The following is a 24,984-nucleotide window of genomic DNA, read 5'->3' as shown; positions in this document are numbered from 1 at the left end:
TGCGTCCATGGGATACTTAATTTTCATGGCAAAAACATCTTTCCGACTGGAGCCACACAAATGTACGGGTGTGTAGCGCTCACTAAAGGTATGTTTTTGTAAGGGGCACATGACAGAATTCACTTTAAATTAACATTGGTTCTTATGGGAGTGTGCACCCATCGGCAGAAAGTTGAGCAGAAAAAAGAACTGCTCAAATAAGAGACGAGCTGTCGCCGTTCATTTTAAGGCCCATCATCACAATGCTATTTTGCTTTGACCGATCACTGCGATCACTGCTCGTGAACCGTTTTGTCGAAAAAGAACTAATTTCGGGTGAAATCGGCGTGACATCCGCAGAATAATCTTTCTCTGGATCAGACGCCATGTTCCTTTTAACCTCAATCTTTAATTGTTGGATGGTTGTTTTGATGTTATTTTGCAGTTGGTTGTCAGATTTCGGACTGCTACTATTATACTGTGAAATTAATTTGCAGTAGAAAATTGAGGTATCAAATATTTCCATTGGTTTCTTTATTCTTATAATTTTTACAAGAGAAATTGAAAATGGATTTACAACAGAAAGGCGTAAAATTTGTTATAAATTTGATGCAACAGTTCAAAGTTTTGTACTTTCCAGACCTGCACAACGAATTACCTATTTGAAAAATAGAATATGGTTAAAAATTGCTGATGTGATAGATGATTCAAGTAAGTAGACTTAAATTTCTCATAATAAAGTAGGCTAGATCTACCGTAAGCAATTTGATATAATTTTTATAAGTAGGTAGCCTACCAGCATGTTTACAATTTTTATTGATGACTGTTATTAATATTAATCATGCCAGTTAATGAAGTACCTATGTTTAATGTACATTCTGATTATCAAGTGAGTTCTCGTTATTTCATCTGTGTGGTTATTCTGTGTAATGTTTGTGATTGAAATTGTTTGATGGTAGGTTTGGAGCTTCATTTCCAGTATTTTTGATATAATAATCGTTCATAATGCCAGGAAAAAGGTGTGAAGTTGTTAAACTTATTAATAGCCTACATTTATTACATTAACCTCTAGTCGTGACCCTAAATTTCTCTGGTGTTAGTCATAAGCCTGGGTCCTGAAAACCCACTTTTCCATCAATTATTTAGAGCAGAATGTTATTTTTGATTTCAATGCGTCCATGGGATACTTAATTTTCATGGCAAAAACATCTTTCCGACTGGAGCCACACAAATGTACGGGTGTGTAGCGCTCACTAAAGGTATGTTTTTGTAAGGGGCACATGACAGAATTCACTTTAAATTAACATTGGTTCTTATGGGAGTGTGCACCCATCGGCAGAAAGTTGAGCAGAAAAAAGAACTGCTCAAATAAGAGACGAGCTGTCGCCGTTCATTTTAAGGCCCATCATCACAATGCTATTTTGCTTTGACCGATCACTGCGATCACTGCTCGTGAACCGTTTTGTCGAAAAAGAACTAATTTCGGGTGAAATCGGCGTGACATCCGCAGAATAATCTTTCTCTGGATCAGACGCCATGTTCCTTTTAACCTCAATCTTTAATTGTTGGATGGTTTGTTTTGATGTTATTTTGCAGTTGGTTGTCAGATTTCGGACTGCTACTATTATACTGTGAAATTAATTTGCAGTAGAAAATTGAGGTATCAAATATTTCCATTGGTTTCTTTATCTATAAAAATATCTAAAATACAAAATTGAGACAAAAACGAAACTGCAAGAGGCCATGAAATCTCAACGGCGATACAAAAGGCAGTGAGTAGCAGACACTAAAAACAAAATCACAGCTGATAGAGATCAACACCGTCTATTAGCCTAATAACAAAATAAATAGGTAACCTAAAAAATGGAAAACGGTAAGTGAGATTTAACAATTATTATTATTGACAATTATTAGTATTTTTTATTGATGACTGTTATTAATATTAATCATGCCAGTTAATGAAGTACCTATGTTTAATGTACATTCTGATTATCAAGTGAGTTCTCGTTATTTCATCTGTGTGGTTATTCTGTGTAATGTTTGTGATTGAAATTGTTTGATGGTAGGTTTGGAGCTTCATTTCCAGTATTTTTTGATATAATAATCGTTCATAATGCCAGGAAAAAGGTGTGAAGTTGTTAAACTTATTAATAGCCTACATTTATTACATTAACCTCTAGTCGTGACCCTAAATTTCTCTGGTGTTAGTCATAAGCCTGGGTCCTGAAAACCCACTTTTCCATCAATTATTTAGAGCAGAATGTTATTTTTGATTTCAATGCGTCCATGGGATACTTAATTTTCATGGCAAAAACATCTTTCCGACTGGAGCCACACAAATGTACGGGTGTGTAGCGCTCACTAAAGGTATGTTTTTGTAAGGGGCACATGACAGAATTCACTTTAAATTAACATTGGTTCTTATGGGAGTGTGCACCCATCGGCAGAAAGTTGAGCAGAAAAAAGAACTGCTCAAATAAGAGACGAGCTGTCGCCGTTCATTTTAAGGCCCATCATCACAATGCTATTTGCTTTGACCGATCACTGCGATCACTGCTCGTGAACCGTTTTGTCGAAAAAGAACTAATTTCGGGTGAAATCGGCGTGACATCCGCAGAATAATCTTTCTCTGGATCAGACGCCATGTTCCTTTTAACCTCAATCTTTAATTGTTGGATGGTTTGTTTTGATGTTATTTTGCAGTTGGTTGTCAGATTTCGGACTGCTACTATTATACTGTGAAATTAATTTGCAGTAGAAAATTGAGGTATCAAATATTTCCATTGGTTTCTTTATTCTTATAATTTTTACAAGAGAAATTGAAAATGGATTTACAACAGAAAGGCGTAAAATTTGTTATAAATTTGATGCAACAGTTCAAAGTTTTGTACTTTCCAGACCTGCACAACGAATTACCTATTTGAAAAATAGAATATGGTTAAAAATTGCTGATGTGATAGATGATTCAAGTAAGTAGACTTAAATTTCTCATAATAAAGTAGGCTAGATCTACCGTAAGCAATTTGATATAATTTTTATAAGTAGGTAGCCTACCAGCATGTTTACAATTTTTATCCAGGTAGCCTACTGTAGTAGGCCTTCAATAACCTAGTCTCTAGGTCTAAATTGGTATATTTTTCATTTTTCAAGAAGTTAGAAGTTGACGAAAGTTTGGAGCTTCATTTCCAGTATTTTTTGATATAATAATCGTTCATAATGCCAGGAAAAAGGTGTGAAGTTGTTAAACTTATTAATAGCCTACATTTATTACATTAACCTCTAGTCGTGACCCTAAATTTCTCTGGTGTTAGTCATAAGCCTGGGTCCTGAAAACCCACTTTTCCATCAATTATTTAGAGCAGAATGTTATTTTTGATTTCAATGCGTCCATGGGATACTTAATTTTCATGGCAAAAACATCTTTCCGACTGGAGCCACACAAATGTACGGGTGTGTAGCGCTCACTAAAGGTATGTTTTTGTAAGGGGCACATGACAGAATTCACTTTAAATTAACATTGGTTCTTATGGGAGTGTGCACCCATCGGCAGAAAGTTGAGCAGAAAAAAGAACTGCTCAAATAAGAGACGAGCTGTCGCCGTTCATTTTAAGGCCCATCATCACAATGCTATTTTGCTTTGACCGATCACTGCGATCACTGCTCGTGAACCGTTTTGTCGAAAAAGAACTAATTTCGGGTGAAATCGGCGTGACATCCGCAGAATAATCTTTCTCTGGATCAGACGCCATGTTCCTTTTAACCTCAATCTTTAATTGTTGGATGGTTTGTTTTGATGTTATTTTGCAGTTGGTTGTCAGATTTCGGACTGCTACTATTATACTGTGAAATTAATTTGCAGTAGAAAATTGAGGTATCAAATATTTCCATTGGTTTCTTTATTCTTATAATTTTTACAAGAGAAATTGAAAATGGATTTACAACAGAAAGGCGTAAAATTTGTTATAAATTTGATGCAACAGTTCAAAGTTTTGTACTTTCCAGACCTGCACAACGAATTACCTATTTGAAAAATAGAATATGGTTAAAAATTGCTGATGTGATAGATGATTCAAGTAAGTAGACTTAAATTTCTCATAATAAAGTAGGCTAGATCTACCGTAAGCAATTTGATATAATTTTTATAAGTAGGTAGCCTACCAGCATGTTTACAATTTTTATCCAGGTAGCCTACTGTAGTAGGCCTTCAATAACCTAGTCTCTAGGTCTAAATTGGTATATTTTTCATTTTTCAAGAAGTTAGAAGTTGACGAAAGTTTATTTATTTCTTCAAAGTATAATTTCTAGTATTCGATAATAATGTAAAGCCTAGACTAGCCAGTTTGTGTATGGTAGAGAATTATCACAAGAAAGAGAGAAATCTAATCACCTATTTAGATTTAAACTCATTCAAGCTTGATTGATTAGATTAACATTAAATGATCAGATTCAAACATTATTCAACCAAGATAAAATTTTGCATTTCATGATAAGATAAGATAGCATGTCATGCTAACAATCTTTTACACTTTCATTGAGTTGGCCTAATCACAAAATACATTTTTATAATGCAGCTAGTAGTTTTCACAAACAGATTTATTGAAAATAACATCATCATTTTACTTTGAAGTACCTATTTCATTACATTCTAAGTCCTAAACTTCCATTATCCTTGTTGCACCTCAAAATATTGTAAACCCATAGTTTATCAATACAATAACAAAACTAACCTGACTATTAGAACATTTACTTTTCTTTGGTACCTATCTATGAATTAATCTTCTTTTAATTAATTCAAATTCACTTGGAAACAAAATTACATAGATTGTTATAGAAATAACTTGATCAGAGTCAGTGTAATTGAATATTGAAAGACTGCCATTAAAAAAAGATAAAATAGGTACTATTTTTCTGGTTGACCATTGCTACCAAACACATTTAAAACTAAAATAGTAATGTATTTGAAAAACTTATTCATGCTCTATTGATCGATATATTGCGTGATGCCAGGTATATCAATGTAAATAGTATAAATTAAAACAGGAGACACACAACATAGATTGATTAAAAACACTGAAAAACTTACATTATAATCGGAAATTTTCCGAGCAGAGAATGTAATGTAAGTTTTTCAGTGTTTTCAATCTATCTATGTCGTGTGTCTCCTGTTTTAATTTATATTATAAAACTTTAAAGTTTTTTGTGTTATGTGCTACAAATGTAAGTAGGCTATATACTTATAGTATGTATAGTCTATCTAATGTAAATAGTTTATTGAGGCCCAGTTCACTTCTAATTTATTCAAAGTCCATACTATGTATTATCTATCATTGATGATTAACTTCACTTTATCTACAAAATGGATATATGTTGAAAGATTAAATATGTTTCTTTTTCCAGGTACCATTTACAAAAAAAAAATATTGAAGAGAATGTGCTCAGAAGGAAATGCATATGAATTCTTTTTTGTTGACCAGGATGGAAAAATTCTTTGGAACCCATAGTTAGAATAAGTTAGTTAGGTAAGATAAATTCCACTAATTTTTTAAACTTCATATAGGCGATGTCATTTTATACAGTTTCCCATTTTTTCAACAGGTATGTGACTAAAATAATAGTAAAACTTACTGAATTTTGAAATCATTAAACGCTTACAGTATACAATATTTCGAAACAACGTGAAACCACATGAGATCAAGATGGACAGTTGAGAAGAGTGTTTAAAAAACAATGTATTCACTTATCATTCAGGGAATAGAGCTGTTCATAATATTTGGGATTCCTTCCATAAAGAAATAATTTATGAAACAGAATCTAATAATGTGATAACATTAAAAAATCAATAATTTGATGTTAAAATGTTATCACATTATTAGATTTTGTTAAATAAATTTCTTTATGGAAGGAATCCCAAATATGAACAGCTCTATTCCCTGAATGATAAGTGAATACATTGTTTTTAAAACATTCTTCTCAACTGTCCATCTTGATCTTGAGTGAATGTTGAACTTTATGAATGACCATACATTAGAACTATGAATAGATGACTTTAAAAATTCACTGAGCAAGTGCTGGTAGAAAACACTGAATAATAGCTTTAATGACAGTGATTCCACCTTTTAAAATTTATGATTGAATTCATGGATGAAATACCTGCATTATTTTGAGAGACTTATGTATTTACAGTTTGGTATTTATTTTCAAATCACTTAGTTCTACTTATAATGTTGTAGATAATCATCATTTCAGATTAAGCAATTAATTGATTATATTTCCATTTGTTTCATTAAACTTGTTTCTCTAAATATAGAACCAATAATTACTTTATGCAGTACATTTTGGAAGAGTTTAGTAAACCAAACGGTCGAGAAGTACACCTACTGACCACAGAAATGAATGAATTGTTCATGGTATCCAAAAATATGTTGTTCACCAACAAGTTCTTTCGACCTTGGGGCACACTGATTAATCCCAATTCGTGCATGGAGATTGATGCTAATAATAATTCAACTGATTGTGGGAATTTATTGGAATTTCTCATATAATATTACTTTTTCATTATTGGGGGGGGGGGGTTCCTTGCCAATAAATATAATTGAAAACTTATACAGATTGCAAACAGAATTCACTTTGCAAGTTTTTTTTATAATGAATAATAAATAATTATCAATAACTTTTTGATTTCAGGCCTAGTGGTGTACCAGCCAGAAGTAGAGGATGACAAAGAAAATCAACTATGAATAATATTCCATGGATATGATTCATGTATGATGTAGTAGCCTACAGAAGAAAGAGATGGACTAATCTAAGAAATATATTAATTTTTTCAGTAAATCTTGATGTGTTTATTTCATGTTATTCATAATAATATCCTCTTTGTGGGGGGGGGGGGGTAAGGGGGCGATCGCTCCTGCTAACTGCTTCAATTCAGGTAGTTTTGAAAAAAACTGAAGCTAATAAAATTAGTTTTGATGTGATGGTTTATACTTGAGGGATTTTTAAAACTATATTCAACCCAACAGCATCGAACTGTTATAAACAATATTGGTTCTGTATGGCTTCTGTTTTTTTTTTTTAAATAATAGTAGACTTGGATAGGATATAAAATAGGGTAGGCTATCACAATTATGAGTTGCATTAAGAATTAAGTAATAGTACTTATGTACTGCATTGAAGGGGTAATAATTCTTTGAATATGAAAAATAACTCAAGCAAAAGTTGAAAATATTATGTTCCAAGCCACATCAAATATAATCACTTCCAATTCTACCTTCTAGGCTATATTTCCAAGGTTTTGATTAAAATTGATAAGCTTTTAGAACATTATAGTAAAGAAGGAGTTTGAATGGCTACTCTAATTCTAATGAATATCTAATAAAGTATTAATTTTAATAGGGCAACTTTAATGTTTAATTATAGAAAATAACTAGTCGTCCTACCCTAATGTATTCAAAATAAGCATGACCAGTTTCTAATTCTGTCATTATCAAGAGAGTCCTTATTGGAAATGTCGAAACTAATCATGTTTCATTTTGGAATGTTACCTTCTTTAATTAACCCTAAAGAGACACACTGGGGTGTTTCACACCCCAGGGATTTTTTTTTCTGTTCTGTAGTTGACAATATCAAACAGATGGGAATTTATGCCCAGTCTAAATTAGTTTTGTAGTATTTTCAACTACTCTCCACCACTTTCAGTCAGTAATAGCATTCTACAAGGTCACCAGCTCATCTTGTTCTTCGTTTGGGGTGTGTAACACCCCAGAGTGTCTTTTACGTAGGAATCTTATAAAACACTTTTATTACAAAGATTTACTTGTATTGTCACTACGAATTTGGTATGGGATGATGGTTCAGATTGTCATAAATGCTATGATTCCCTACAACTTGAGATTCAAAACAATAAAATGAAGAGACGTGAGTTTTTGATGAAGTTGTCATTGGCAATGATCAAGCCATTCGTTCAAACCGGATTAGGAGCTCCAACACTTAGGCGGAACATACGTACTTCTAAAATTAGTATAAATATTGATAAGCAGTGCTTTACTTTTGATTTCTGTTTGCACTTGGAACAAAAATGATTGAGAAATTATGAAGTATGGTCTAAGTACTTGTTTTTTCATATTTTTCAAAGAAAAATGCAAAATTGAATTGGGGTGTTCAACACCCTAGCGTGTCTACTGTTTTAGCATAAAATGTGTCTCTGTAGGGTTAATAAATATTTATCCATTTTAAAATAGGCTATGTGTTATTTAACCATAACAGAACCTGTTTATTCTAGCAAGATATAGTTATCTCAACATTAATTATTAGAATTAGTTCGCCTGTTTGAATACACTTTGCACATATGTCATATGTGTTATTCTATAATAATAATTTTCAATATTCGTATAGCTTTTATTGGTGAGGAGTCCCTAATTGAACCTTGCCTGAGAAGGCATATTGATTTAGGCAGTCAATGGGCCTCACGATTCTGATATATGTATATCAGCCTGGACCGTACCTATCCAATGATCAAAAAGGGGACTGCTAAAATAAAATTGCCTAAAAAGGGTTTACAATATCGGTTTTTCTTGGTGTAATGTAACCCGCAAAATTCCAAAAATGCCAAAAGTAAAGCACTTATTTAATAATTTGAATTTTTTTCGATAGAGCTTCAATAGGCCTTTGAAGATGGTATTCATACAAGTAGGTAGGCCTACCTATAAGCCTACACGATGTGATTCAAAGAACATGCATTGACTCTTTGAAGGCAATTGATTCTAGTTAATAAAATAATTATAATAATATATTATTAATAATGGAATGCTTCTAGTTAATAAAATAATATCTTATTAATAATGAAATACAATCAGTTACTCCAAATAGTTTACCTTTACAAATTTCAAGGATAGGAAATTAAAAGTTAACTCTTTGATTGACATGCCTATAAAGCATAGAATCTAGTATAATTGAAGAAACTAATAATTGTGGAAAAGTTATCTGAGTTATAAAAAGCAATTAATTCACTTTATTGAATTAAATCACCAATAATTATTCTGGAATTACCTCTTGGACAACCCAAAAAGTTCATTACCCATAACCACAGATAAACTAAGTCCTATAGACCTGATAGAAACAGGAAGTGCATTCCATGCACGACAGGCACTGACTAAGAAGGATTTTGTGAAAATAGTAGTTCGATGATTGGGTATCCTTAAAGTACTTTCTCCGGTTCTAGTATGTGAAGCATCTATCCTCCTACCTTCAGAAACAAATTTGAAATCATCTTTAAAATAGTTCGGATTACTGTATTTCAAGATATCTCTAACAAGCTTGACTATTCGAAAAAGCCTTTGATTGGGAAGCTTTAATGTTGAACTAGCAATGTGGGCTGGGGTGATATGATCATGGCGTTGGAGAGAGTAGACGAAACGTAGACAATAATTTTGGCAACGCTGTAGTTTATCATTCAGAGTGACTTGCATATCGTTAAGAACAGAATTACAATACATTAAATGTGGGAAGATGAGAGATTGAACCAATAATAATTTAATGTTTCTAGGGAGAATATCGTGCATTTTCTTCAATGCATGCATGGCTGAGAATACCTTTTTACAAGTTTTGTTCACTTGTTCTGATCAGTCAAGAGTATTATTCATAATAATGCCTAAATTTTTAACTGAGCTACAGAAAGGAATGTCATTACCATCTACATTAATTTTTTGAATCGATTCAAGGTCAATATTGTTTATAAGACGAGAATATCCAATTATAATGGGCTGTGTTTTGATGGGATTAAGCTTAAGGCCATTTTTCTTTGTCCATTCCACTATCGAATTGATATCCTGATTCATTATTCCAACTGTTTCGTTAATTTTTGTTATGGGACAGCTTAAATATATTTGAAGGTCGTCTGCATAAGTATGGAAACTGGAGAATTTTATAATGGAAGAAAGGTCATTAGCATACAAAGTGAAGAGGAGAGGGCCTAAAATTGAACCTTGTGGTACTCCATGCATAACGTTTTTCCAAGTAGACTTTTTGTCACCGACAGATACACATTGTTTCCTACCTAATAGATAGGATTTAAACCAAACTAACGAGTTGTGACTGAAACCAAGAATAGCCAACTTATTCAGAAGGACTGTATGATCAACAGTATCAAATGCTTTAGAAAAATCAAATAGGGTGAGGATGGTGCATTTTCTTTGGTCAATAGCTAACCTTATATCATCAGTGACACAAAGCAGAGCTGTTTCAGTTGAATGGAATTTTCTAAAGCCTGATTGAAAGTTATGAAGCTTACTATTGTTGTCTAGAAATTTTACAACTTGACCATGAATGAGTCTTTCTAGCACTTTGGACAATGCAGGTAAAATACTGATTGGTCTAAAATCCTCAACTTTATTGGGTGATGGAACTTTATTTAGAGGGCGAACCAGAGCAAACTTCCAGTTTTCAGGGAAAATGCCTTCTTCAATTGACTTGTTGAAAATGTATGTAATGGTTGGTAAAACAGCAAATAACATTTTCTTGATAAATTTAATAGGAATTTTGTCAACACCCGTAGCATTACTATGAATACGTTGAATTGCTCTGAAAGTATCTTCTTCTGAGATTGGATGGAAATGAAATTGATCAGTAATTGGTAAATTCAAGTTTGTAACCTGCTCTTCAAGATCATTGATATGATTAGCAATGACAACTTTGTCGCGTTGGTTAGAGTGTGAAACGAAATGGTCATTTATATTGTTCAATGGTAAGTCAATTTGTGGATTCGATTTCTGCTTGCCAAGCCCGAATTCTTTTATTCCCTGCCAAAGTGATTTAGAGTCTTGTCTATTGGTCTATTCAAATGGTCGAAATAAAACATACAGTGAGGTTTTGAAGACAGCAACCAAAAATATAGCTGAGGGAAATAAAGATAGGAAAGGGAGAGTTCTGCTACTGACGTCCAGTCATGGACGTGATTGCAGTGATCTCCTTGATAAAAGATTAAAAAATAAATTTGATGTCCAATGTTTTTTCAAGCCAAGTGCATCAATTAATGCAGTTGTAGAGTCAGCTAGGGAACAAACTAAAGACTTTGATGAAAATGACTATCTAATTGTACTGGGTGGCTCAAATAATATAAATGAACCTAACTTGAATCATCTTCCTCAAGTAACGGAAAAAATCAAGGAAATTGTGCCACTCAGCAAAAAACTAAACTTAATAATAAGTACTATTCCTAATAGGTTTGATAGGCCAGAATTAAATGAAGCAATCAATTCGACAAACAAATCAATCCATAATACAATCAACAGCCTAAAAAATAAGAATTCTAAACAACTGGGGATTTGTTTTCTAAATGAAAGGCTGAAAAGACATAACTTCACTAATCATGGGTTGCATCTAAATCGATCTGGCAAAGTAATCTTTTGTAATAGAATGGCAGAGCTGATTGAAAGCCGTTTGCAATCCTCTGGTTTAAAAACAGTCAAAAAAACAAATAACGATTTTTTAGTAAATTGGCTCAAAACAGCAAAAGGGAAATAGCTACAAATGCTAGAGATAGAGTAGCACAAGATGGTAAGGTTTTTAGTATTTATCATCAAAATATTCAGTATCTTCGCAACAAAATTGACAGATTAGAAGTATTTCTTAAACAGGAGGATCCTGACATTGTTATTTTCACAGAGCATGGCTTAAAAATAAAGGAAATAAATCAAGTTAGGATTCCAGGCTATTCACTGAGATCAGAATTTTGTAGAATAGCTCATAGAAGTGGTGGTGTATGTATATTCACTAGCAATGCTAAACATACCCAAACTTATGAACTGGATTTTGTTAAGAGATTTTCTGTTGAGATGGATTTAGAGGTGACGGGACTAAGGTTAAAAATTGATGATCGATTTGAGGTAGTAGTGTTAGGTATCTATAGGTCACCAAATGGAGACTGGCAAAAATTTTGTGAGCTGCTCCATACACTTTTGGAAATTACAACCGCTCGTTTCACAAATGTTATAGTAGTAGGAGATTTCAATACCGATTTTGCCAGGCACGATAAAATGACAGAGGATATTAGAGATATTATTAATATGAATAATTTAGAAATTAAGGTCCACGAATATACAAGAGTAACTCGAACTTCACAGACAATTATTGATAATATCCTCACAAATATAGAAGGTTGTAATGTCAGGTTAGGTAGCTCAGATCTATCAGATCATAACTATCAAATTTTAGATGTTAAGTTGCAGGGCCAGAATCCAAGCAGAAAAAAAACTTTTGTGAAAGAAATTCAGCAATATGAGCTAGGAAATATAAATTGTTTGAAGCAGGAACTGTTTCAAGAAAATTGGAGTAGTGTTTATAACAGTTGTAACCTAAATTACAAATATAAGCAATTCATTGATACTCTAAGATTTCACATTAGTGTATGCTGTCCGATAAAAAAAGTCAAAGTAAAAAGTAAATTAAACAAAGTAGATGAATGGATAACTGAAGATATCCTTACTCAAAGAAATATTGTTAGGGAAGCTTATGAGGAATTTAAATTAGTGAGGGATGTTCCGAGTGAGGTCAAATACAAATGTCTGAAGAAAAACTATGCAAAAGAAGTGAGGAAAGCTAAGTGTAAGAAAACAGCTGAAATATTAACAACTAGTACCAATTTTAACTCTGCTGTTTGGGAGGTAATTAATAGAAATAGGAGAGCAGCTCAAAAGGATACAGTTACTAATGTCCCTAGGATAATCGATGAACATGGAAATTATATGGATGATAGTATAGACATTTGTAACTTTTTCAATAAATATTATCAACAGGTTGCATATAATCTCCAAAAGTCACTGAACACTAATACTTATAATACAACTACATTAAATGCTGAGCCAATTGAAAAGGTATTTAAATTTCATCCATTATCAAGAGATGAGTTGTCAAGAATAATAAAAAATTTGAATAACAAAAAAACAGTAGGATTGGATGGGGTCTCAAGCAAAATTTTAAAAGAATGTGAAAATGAATTACTGGACCCTTTATTGCATCTCCTTAATACTTCACTAGAGCAGGGTATTTTCCCTGATGATCTGAAACAAGGAAAAATTTTGCCAATTTTCAAGAGCGGTGATTCTGAAAGAGTTGAAAATTATAGACCCATTAGTATTCTAAATGTAATAAGTAAAATTTTTGAAAGAGTAGTTTTAAATAGGTTATTGATGCACCTGGAAGAAATTAATTTCATATGTGATGAACAGCATGGGTTCCAGAAAGGGAAATCTACTAAGACTGCAATAGTATCCCTTGTTGAAAGACTAATAGATATAATAGATTCAGGTGAGAAGGCAGCCGCAATATTTCTTGATTTATCCAAAGCTTTTGATTGTGTGAACCATAGAATATTATTGGAAATACTAAAAACTGTAGGTGTGAATGGTATAGAACTAAAATGGTTTGAATCATATCTCATAGGTAGAAACCAGTGTGTTGAACTTACCAAGGTGGATGGGAATGAAATAGTAAAAATTAAATCTCAAAAACTGGAGGTCCAGGCTGGAGTACCTCAAGGCTCAATTCTGGGTCCCTTACTGTTTCTGTTGTATGTGAACCAATTACCAAAAGAGTTAAAAGATCACAGAGCTCTGTTGTTTGCTGATGACACATCGCTTATCTTTAACAATTATTTATTAGATAGTCTAGAAATAAATGCTTTTACTGGAGTACAGTCAATTGTCCAATTCTTGAAGCAAAGGCAATTAACAATAAATAGTAAGAAATGTCAATTCCTACAATTCAAAAGTAAATATAATTCAGTAGAGGATAGAGAAATAAATGTGTTTGTAGAGGAAAATGAATTAGACCAAGAAGAGAAAGTAGCATTCTTGGGAATTTTATTGGACAGGAAATTAACATGGCATCCTTACATTGAGAGGATATGTAATAAGATATCATCTGGGGTATTTGTCCTGCGGCAGCTTGCTAGGCTGAATGATAAAAAACTACTGTTAACTGCTTACCATGGACTTATACTATCTCATATTAGGTATGCTATTTTAGTATGGGGTAATTCATCTCAACAAAATATGGACAGAGTGTTTAAGATTCAAAAGAAGGCACTCAGATGTATAGAGAAAGTGAATAGGTTAGACTCTTGTAGGCCTTTATTTAAAAAGCTTGGTCTATTAACTGTGCCATCTTTGTATGTATATGAAGTTGTAATGCATGTGAAAAAGAGTGGTGTGATCCAGAATTCAGATGTTCATGAGTATAATACGCGAAACAGAGCAGATTATCATATAATGGGTCACAATAGTAGGTTATTTGAACAAAAACCAGATTATATTGGTAGGAAATTTTATAACAAGCTACCTCAAATCTTGAAAAGTAATGATGATTTGAAGATTTTCAAAAAACAAATGAAAAAATATTTAGTTGATAAAGCTTTTTATAGTGTACAAGAATTCCTTTCAAACCTAAACTAGGTTGAACTACTTAGTGTTAGAATTATTATGTAATAACATGACTTGTCTTATACTCCATGACTGGAGTCTTTAGGACGTAATCTAAAAAAAAAAAAAAAAAAAAAAAAAAATTGTTTGTCATAAACGAATTCAAGTACCTAATCTTTGAGTTCCGTAATTCCGATTATATTGAAGTCCTAAAAACGGAAGATTGCTCTGAGTTCATCAATGTGGCAGCTGAGGGATTGTACGTTAAGGTGAGCAGCCTTGAAAAGTTTTTTGAAAGAGTGGAGCTTATTTGCTAGAAACATACCTGCGTCATTATTACTATTATTGAAATAATCATACCTACTTGAGGGCGAGTGAGCTGACGTGTCAGTGAGAGGCATCATGGAAGCAGCAGACCAATCGTGAACCGACCTCAGAACGACACATGACGGGGAAAATGGGGATGAGACTGATAAAACTTAACCTAAATGAAAAAGTCTCTTGATTCGAGTGCATTGAGTATGCCTTGGCAGTTCGGCTCCCTTCACTATTTATAGCACTAGTTCAAAAAATTCACTAAACACAATAAGATGTAGATGTGTGGAGTTCCGGTGATGAATAATCCTAATGGTGAATAAGATGAAGATTGAGGAAGAACTTGTAGTGGGAGATCTAGTCCAAGTTGAGATAGAGCGAGTAGGTATCCGGTAGTGGAAGAATCGGGTCCAAGTGGAGGTACATTTATAAAAGATAAAGGAAATAAATTTTAAGCGTTTACAGATTTATTCTATATGAGGCTCCCACTTAAGGTTACAATCAACCATGATGCCCAGATACTTTATAGATTTTTCATTTTTCAGTTGAGGGCATGCACAATCCTTCCATTTCTCAAAATCAATATTTGTATGTATTTTTAAATTCATAGCATCATTTGGTTGACCAACTATTGTAGGAGAAAATGTAATATATTTAGTTTTTGATTTATTTATACTCAATGTATTAATATCAAGCCATTGTTTAACAATGGATATTACTCTTTCTGCTCTCGAGTACGTCTCTAACCATGAGCGGTCCTTAACTATTACAGCCGTATCGTCAGCAAAGGAAATTATTTTCGAACTATCAATATTTAGTTTAAAGATGTCGTTGATATAGAGTAAAAATAAAATCGGGGACAAGTACCTTGCGGTAATCCAAAGTCGTTAAGTTTTGTAATATTTGATTTGTAACTGTTGTTATCAGATATTAATTGTGTCCGATCACTTAAATAATTCTTAAATAATTCAAGGTGGAGTCCTCTAATCCCGTACCTCTCCAATTTTTTTAGTAATTTATTGTGGGGTATGGTATCATATGCTTTTGCCAGGTCAATCATTATAGCTAGGCATTTGTTGTTATTGGAAGACATGGCTTCAGAAACTTCATTTGTAAAGGCGGCCAGAGCATCCTCAGTATTTTTGTTACTTTGGAAGCCATATTGATCCTTATGAATTATGTTGTGATTTTTTATGAAACCCATCAATCTAGTTTTGATTGCTTTCTCCATTATTTTTGCTAGATTACTGATTAAACTTATGGGTCTATAATTCTCCGGAAGATCAACGTTACCTGACTTGAAAAGCGGTTTAATTCTGGCTGTCTTGAAGCAAATCAGGAATTCACCAGCCTCAAAGCATTTATTAATGATGAAACATAAAGGTTCTGCAATCCAAGTAGATATTTTCTTTATTGTGATATTATTGATATGGCCTAGTCCGGGGCTTGCTGAATTCTTCAAATTTTTTATAATACACTTAATCTCATCACTCGTAACAGGATTCAGGGTAAACTGTTCGTTTATTAATGGGAAGTGGTCGTTGTATATTTCATCACAATCTACATTTATAACCGGAATTTTACTAGCATATTCTCTACCTACATTTGCGAAAAAATTGTTCAATTTATTGGGGTCAATTTTGATATTATTTCCTTTGTCAGCATTTTTACCAATAATTTCCCTCATAACATTCCATAACTTATTACTATTGCTTTTGTGTTCCTCTAATTTATTTTTATAATAATTTGTTTTAGTGATATTGATCAATTCATTCAACTTATTTCTATAATCTTTAAACTTGTTTTTTAATAAAGTGTTATATGGCTGTTTAATTAGTTTTAATTTCATTGAATCCCTTACATTTATTGACTTGATAAGACCCGGTGTAATCCAAGGCTTTAAGGCTCGTTTTTTATGTGGAATAGATTTCATCTTTGTAGAATTCTCTATAAATGACACCTAAGTCCCTCCACAAACAATTCCGTCAATGAATCAATACCGACGTCATCATTAGAGTACAAGAACCCCCAGTCCTCGTCTTCAATGCGTTTAGTCAGTAGTGCATAGTCAATTATAGGAAAGCTACTTTTTTGTTTCGCCTGTCTGTTATTTGATAGATGGATGTGTAAAGTAGTCGAAAAGTGATCTGTAATTGATGTTTTTAATACATTACCAAAAGATTGTTCATTTATATCATTATTATTAGTCTTGAGAAAAATATGATCAATACAAGTTTGTGTAGTTTCTGTTACTCTCGTGAAAGAATTAATAAAGGATTCAAAACCATTTTTATTTAGTATATGAATATATTCACTTGTTATATTGTTATTTGCATTCAAGTCAATATTCATATCTCCAACAAAGACACAATTATTCTTATCTTGAATTGATTGGGGGCTATTCTCAATACTGTCTAGGAATGTAGCAACATTACCACTAGGGGAGCGATAAACTGCAATTATCAGTAATTTGATATTGCCTATCTCTACATTCAAACTTAACGAGTTAGCCTCTTGTATATCTATTGAATAAATCTCAAACATGACCTCCTCCTTAACAAATATACAAATGCCATCACACTTATTTAACCTGGAGCATTTGTTAAATGTTCTATAATCCTTTATTTTATATTCAAATAGAGATTCTTCACATATCCACGTCTCAGTCAAGATAATTATATCAAAATCAAATTTTAAATCATTCAAAAATACTACCAGTTCGTCAAAATTTTTGGAAATACTTCTTATATTCATATGAAATATATTTATAATATTCAATTGATTTCTAGCTGACGGTGAGTAATCTATGTATTTTTCTATTTCATTAGTTAACTTTATTTCCTTATCTAGTAAATTATATATTTCTTCTATTGCTGACATAAAAATATGAAAGTCTATTGGCAATTAACTGACATCAAAGCATGCGTGCTGTATTACTAACGTTCATTATTGTTTTTTACCGACGAGTTCGATCTACTAGCACACTTTAGACTGTCTAGATCAGCGTGACTTACCAGTCTGATAGGTCTTGAGTCTTCTTGCTTACGTAAATATATTTTCCCATTCATGACCCACGTATATCTATATCCGTTCTCCTTGGCAAAGTGTTTCGCTTCCATCAGAAGACCACGATAGTATGCTGATAAATTTTCATTGATGTATACTGGCCCATCTTGAAGATTCTTATTGACTGCTGTAGTTCTCAGTTGTCCTGGTGGTTGCATTTTTCTCAGATCCTTCTGTACTTGCTTATATCTAGAAAACCAGTTATTTTTCTCACTTCTGTTATTGAATCTTATTAGTATTGGTGGAATAGTCTTTTTGTTATTTGTTGGAACTCTATGAGCTACATCGATTTTAGAAACCGGAACATCATTTTCGAAATTGAGTGCTTTTAGTGTTCAATTGTTACAGTTTGTCAAAACAAACCTATGATTCTGTTGTTTCTTTTTACAGTTTGAATCAGGTTTTAATTGGATTAGAAGTTTATAAAATGTTATAATATGATCCCTTGCATTTGTAAATAGTAAATTCTATTAAATTTAGTTAATAAATTTCTAAGAAAATTACATTCATGTGTCACTAAAACAAGAATACCTGAATTACATTCAAGTCAAAAAAATCTAAATTGAGCTTGAGTATTGATACTTTTAGCATGTTTATTCAATGAATATATATTTATCAGCTATACATTTTCACTTCCTGATGGTTTAAAACTCACCTAAAACTGTAAGTCCTTTTATCATTAATCACAATCATAACTTCATTACACTGGTGCCCACCGCCCACAGGCTAATAGCCTATGTGGGCATCTATTCAGGAAAAAGGTGGATAGGGTAACCATAATCATAAAAAATATAGGTTTAGTTTAAAGATTAGTCATATATTTAGTAATAAGTGGTAATAACTTTTCAATAAATATTGATGACTATTATTCTAGGCTTCCAGTAGCTGCATTATCATTAGAATAACTGTATGATTAGAAATGAATAAATAATATTGAAAATTTGATATTTTATTGAGTATCTTCTTGAGTAATATATGAATTTTAAAGGTCAATTGCATCAAAAATTAAGATTTCATTTCAATGAATTTGAGTTGAATCTGATATCACTCAATAATAGTTCCAGGGGGGGGGGAGGGGAGGAGGGGTAACATCCCCAACATACAAACTCATGTATCATAAAATGTAGAAAAATTATATTGAATGATATGACCTCATTATACCACCAAATTTTAAATAACTTTAATGTGTCTGATTGCATGAAAATTAATGGATGATCACTGAGACTAAGCCTAACCCGTACAATTGTACAGGTCCTTTTTCTATCCAACCTGTGTTTTTTTCTATTTTTATGTATTACAGGGATCAAGAACAACAATATAAACAATAATCAGGTGAGAAAATTCATTAAAAAATTCCAGGTCTGAAAGAATAAGAATAGATCTTAATTATAATTCAAATACTCTTTAACTAACTAAATTTAAATACCATTGTCAGTTTCTCATAAAATGTTTCAACTACCGTACAGTACGGTAGTAAAATGCACTCTATTTATTGATGAAATAACAACATTGAAAGTTGTGATTTTTTGTACATAATTAGGATAAATGAAAATCTATATAATGTTTAAATGATGTTAATACATTATTAGGGCAGATTTAGATTGGTTATTTTTGTGATAATGTTATGAAACCGTTAATGGATTCGCATTGTTGTTGTTGATAAAATTATGTTAATGTCATCAGAGAAATATCCTGAAATTCCCGAAGAAGTTGCCAGATCTTTCCACAAACAAAGGACCTTCATGAGGAAGAAATTTCTTAATGAGAATCTAAATAAGAGAAAGAACAACAACGACGTGAGAGAAAGTAAGAGAAAGTTCAAAAAACTCATTTGAAATAGTATGTATTGAATCGAATCATGTACTCAAACGATTTGTTTTATACTCACCAGTAACATTTATAGAATTTTTATTGAAAATTTGTTTTGATATTGTTTCAAAGAGGATAAAATGCTGAACATTTTGATGGCATTCACTTCTATGTAGTGTTGATGGTTAATTTGCTATAAGGGATCAAAGTTAGGCATTTTTACTTTTGAATACATGTTACGCCGTGCCAAGAGGTCGCAGCATGACGTCACACCATAGCCCGCTGCGATCAAGGCAACCTTCACTATTACTTACCTTCAACCTTCACTTATACACTTATTCGTGAGTCAAATGGTCGTTTTTCAGGAAACAGCCCCGAAAGAATTTTTCTCGACGGTTCTATATGTATTTTGGGGCGCTGAATTCGAATCTGAAATTTGCTAACACGCCAGAGGGAGGCTTCACCCCCAAAACCCCCAAGAACCCCTAAAATTTTGGACTTTTTTCAATTTTTCCATTTAATCTCGAAAACCTCGAGTTTTTGGAGAAAAATCATTCCCTACAAAACTGAAGATAATAAAATTTCCAATAAATTGAGTGGTCGCGCAGGATTCTACCATTTTTGGTTCAGGAGCTACGAATTTTCAAAAAAGGTGTATTTTTTGAGGGGTTTTCAAAATTATGCAAACCTACCACTTCTACCCTATACAATTTGAATATTTTTCTAGTATAGATAAAAAACCACACATCACGTGAAAGAACAATTAATTATGAACAGGATTCCTTAGGAATTTTAGAATTTAGTAGTGGTGGGAGGGGGAATACACCCAAAAATAGAAAATCATGTTCTGCAGACAAAATAAAAATTTTTCATTATAATACCTTTTCAAGGCCTTTGTGGCGAATCATCTGATTGCCACCTGTGATGTTTTCAACTAGCATAGTTTGTTTATCACTTGTAACAGTTTTATTTTCATATTTAATCAATTTCAACATAGGAAATCAACAAATTAAATTCCTATATTGGTGACCCCGACGTGATTGAAAAGCAAGCATTTTTACAGATATTTCATGTGTGTAAAAGTTACCTAAAAATTACCTAATTACTCAAGTTATCCACCACGATGGATTTGAACAAATTTCTGTTCAACGTGAACAGTTCACAAAATGACAGCATCAATTGGATAACTTTTGCCGAGAATTTAAAATTCTAAAAAAATGAATTTTTAAAACTTTTATTAACATATTAAAAGATAAAATTTTGCATTGAACACTTTCAAGTTTTAATTTTTACAAAAATGAAAATTACACTTCTGAAGAATGAATCAAGTAGTGAGCAACATAATAAAAAGAAGACACTTTTTGAATACCGCCAAACATCTGGACTGATAGAGAGAGCAATATTTCTTGATGAAGCATGCATAAATGACAGTACTATGTAATTAAGGAATGTGAAAGAAGAGTAAACATTCAAGGATGAAAAGTTTGGCTCTAAACACTCAGTTGGAGAATGCTTATTACTGGTTGAAGGCGTATGGCAACTTCTTGATTTCTTTTCAAAAAAATTATCTTTGAAAGAAAGTTGCTGGCCAGTATACTATCGCAATCTACTTGCTGTTTATGAAGCGGTACAGCATTTTCGCCACCTCTTAGAATGACATCCCTTCACTATCTGCACAGACCACAAGCCTCTAGTCTATGCTTCCCACCCAATCAACTCTACAAACTCAACCCATCAACAATCAACCAATCAACTTCTACCAATCCAACTCAACCAATTATCATTCGACACTGAGTTCTCCAGCATACATCCTTCAAGACGACTCACCTCAGCATTCCCACCCTGTTCCACGAAAAAAATGAGCTTCAAAATTTCGGATGGCCAAATCGTCTGCCCGGGGGGGTTATGTGGCGAATCATATGATTGCCACCGCCACCTGTGATGTTTTCAATTGGCAAAGTTCGTTTATCACTTGTAACAGTTTATTTTCAATATTTTATCAAAAGTTCAATTTTGTCATTCAACATTAAATTTAATTCATCATTCATTTAGTTCCATTCAATCAATTTCAACATAGGAATCATCAAATTAAATTCCTATACCTTCTTAACAAAAAAAGTGCATATTTCGGCTGAAATCATCTCACGAGGGTCATTTTCTATGAGGATCACCCGTTAGAAACATTTAGTTTCAGTATTTCAAAAATTTTAAAAACATTATAGAACCGTCGCGAAATATTCTTTCGGGGCTGTTTCCTGAAAAACGACCATTTGACTGTTCTATTTACATTTTACACAGACGACAGATTTACAGACATTTTCCAAAGCTGATAGCTTTGATGCATCAGTCAGCCTCATAAACAAGGACTTGGCTTTTGTGTCAAACTTAACAGCATAGCATGAATTAAAAATCGATGAATCAAAATTTAAGACCATCATTGTAGGTAACAGAAGATAGGTAATCAACTTCACTTTAATAACAGACCTGTCATTGAAATTAACTCGCATCGACTTGAGTTGAGTGAAAATATTACAAACTTAGAATTTACATTTAACAGACACTTGACTGGAATGAATAGGTAACAGGGTCTTTACAAGCATTCAATCTCTTAAGAGAATCAGAGATGTAACTTTTTTAAATGAGAGAGCGATGCTGGTAAAGTCCTTGATATTCACGCATTTCCATTATGGAGACATAGTTATTCAAAGCATGGCCATGGCTCTCTGAAAGATTGCAAAGGGCTCAGAACTTCTGCGTGAGATTCGTCTTTGGACTTGAAAGGGATGTTCACATAAGCCCTTACATCAGTCGATCGGGCATTTTGAAGCTCTGAGACTGCATAATTTATAAGGTTCTAGCAACTGGAGGTCCTATTCATTTGAGACAAATATATTTCAATTCCTAGGAGGAATTAACAGAAGAGACACAAGACATGATACAAGCCAGTTGAGAATTCTCTCTGTGGCATATAATAGATCGCTTTGTGTGACTGCTTGCAGATGTAGACTGTGGAATAGCTTACCAGCGTCTGGGAGGATTGTGGAGAGGTGGACATCGTTCGGCGGTCTTGGCGTGGCTATGGGAGGGCGATCGGGGCATAAGATGAATTTATTGGTGTGTGTGTGCGCGTGGTGCATGTATGTCTAGTGCATGGTGTGTTTGCTGGAGATTTTCTAGTTTCTTACTTCAGAATATTCTAGAATATTTTTTTTTCTGCTCATTCTTTAAATTGATCATTTAATTTATTTTTTATTTACTAGGTTTTTTTTAGTTTTATTAGAAAAATACAATTAACATTCAATTATGTTGTTTTAATAATAGATGCATTAAAATGTAAAAGAGGATCAAGTGGGAGAGAGGGCCGGTTGCGTTTTTACTTCACCCTCCAGGTCAAAATAGAGGCAGCCTATCAATCAATCAAACTATCTATGTATTCATCTATCTATCTATCTATCATTGAGAGTGGACGTAAAACAGGCAAGAGGATGAAGTATCCTAGACTAATTTATTTAAAAAATTTTCCCATATTCCTCCTCAATCTATTAGTGTATTCAATGAGCTTCTTGTCCACATACCGTTGACAAGAAAGGAAATGTTAGAGAAAACGTTAATTGAACGTTATCTTTTCTGTTCCGTAAGGGAATTGTCTGAATGAGGTATTGTCAATCATTATTTTTCAGCCAATAAAATCAATCTAAAAAGATAGGATGATTGATCAATCATTTCTCTCTTATAAACTGACAATCAAGTCTAAGAGTGTAATTCGCAAAATGTCAAATTACTGTACATGTATCCATATTATCGCCCGACTAGCAAGTGTTTTTATAAATTCTTCTTTTCTAAAAGTACAGAGATTGATTTGAATGCTGGTGATTTGGACAGGCCTGTGCATGACTATGAATTCGTTATGCATCAGGTCAAAACCTGAACTCTTCGTCTGCAAGAGTTCGAATAAAGAATATTTTTATGAAACAAGAATGAAACATAATGTGAGAAGAATTTTGTATGCAATACCCAATAAAAAATTATGAGTTAAGGCCCAGCTTTCATGGCAAAGGTCACAATAGTATTGAAAACCTGCCTCTACCGGCCAAGGTCAATATGAATGCTGTGTTGCAAGATAAGAATTCACAATAATAATAACAACAACAATCAAACTATCTGGGATCATTTCACACGATTGAAAATGTGTGCGAGTGCGTGAGAGTTATACGGTACTTCCGTATATAGGTTACTACACAATATTAGACTGTGTATAATACATAGGCATATATGTATTAATTAATAATTAATACATAGGCTACACGTAACGTATAGATGAATATTACAAATATTTGCACATAAATCTTACTAGCTTTTCAATTCATATTTTCTTTCGTTTTGGTATAGTCTAATCATAGCGAAACATTACCGTATCTATCATATTGAGTAGCTAAAGTTAAATAATTCTTTATTCTTTATTCTTTATTCTTTATTGATTGATATAATAAGTATACATCATATAAATGATAGGGAGAGGAAAAATAAGGTAACCTTGTGCTAAAGGTTATTAAAGGTTGTTGTAATTAAACTTGTATTATTTGCAGATACGTGGATGAGTTGTATAGATTCGTAGATTAATACTATTTTACTTATTTACGATATTATCAGTCCCTGGCAATGGCATAGTTCCACCGTTTGCAACCAGAGTCGCTTGAATCGTTTCCACAACCAACTGATGAATATATGCGCTCGATACATAGATATATGATTTACAGTGTTGCCGTATTGACTCATCACAGTCTTTAAAAGTTTGGTTCTTCTTGCTCCCTATTCATAATAATATATAATTTATTGTGCTTGGCAACTGTCCAAGTGTAGTTGGACAGCGTTCAACTGAAGGGGCTATTAGGAATGATACTATCGATAGTCAGACAGTCACTCTCGATCAGACACGATCTGACACTGACAGGATCAGAGAGAGTAGTCACTCGTTCTCTTTCACGAATCTTATTTACATAGCCTACTATCGCCTCTCTCCCTTCCTTTTCTTTTTGTCCATAATATAAAATGATTCTCCCTTCTGTCTCACCTTTATAATCATTTCATTTCATTTCATTTTTCAAAATAAAAAGTAAGTTGAAGTCTCATACATATGAGATACTTTATTCATCAAATGTAATAAGCCTTGGTATTTCTCAAACTGAGGATTGTTAATTTTTGGTTAATTTTAATGAGTTGTACGTGGTTATGAAAAATGTATTGATTACAAAGTTAGGTGGAAAGAAGGCCACATACATAAGTTGAAGTCTCATACATATGAAATACTTTATTCATCAAATGTAATAAGCTTAAGTATGTAATCAGCTTGTAATAAGCTGAAATAATCAAATGTAATAAGCTTAAGCTTGTAATCAAGCCGTAA

At 32.8% G+C, this 24,984-nt stretch overlaps 1 protein-coding gene and 1 long non-coding RNA gene across 2 annotated transcripts in view; one reads left to right on the top strand and one right to left on the bottom strand.

The window, feature by feature from the left end:
- The window catches only part of LOC111050182, a 117,358-nt gene that overhangs the window by 80,381 nt on the left and 11,993 nt on the right, over positions 1 to 24,984 (bottom strand). The window lies entirely within an intron of this gene.
- Positions 3,931 to 6,712, top strand: LOC120354410. Its single transcript, XR_005572995.1, has 3 exons — positions 3,931 to 4,052; positions 5,377 to 5,498; positions 6,664 to 6,712. It is a non-coding gene; the product is annotated as an uncharacterized LOC120354410 (long non-coding RNA).

This window comes from Nilaparvata lugens, chromosome X (assembly GCF_014356525.2).
Source record: "Nilaparvata lugens isolate BPH chromosome X, ASM1435652v1, whole genome shotgun sequence".
In the NCBI taxonomy this organism is placed as follows: Eukaryota; Metazoa; Arthropoda; class Insecta; order Hemiptera; family Delphacidae; genus Nilaparvata; species Nilaparvata lugens.
The sequence above is the reverse complement of the archived record's forward strand: the minus strand, read 5'-3'. Positions and strand labels throughout refer to the sequence as shown.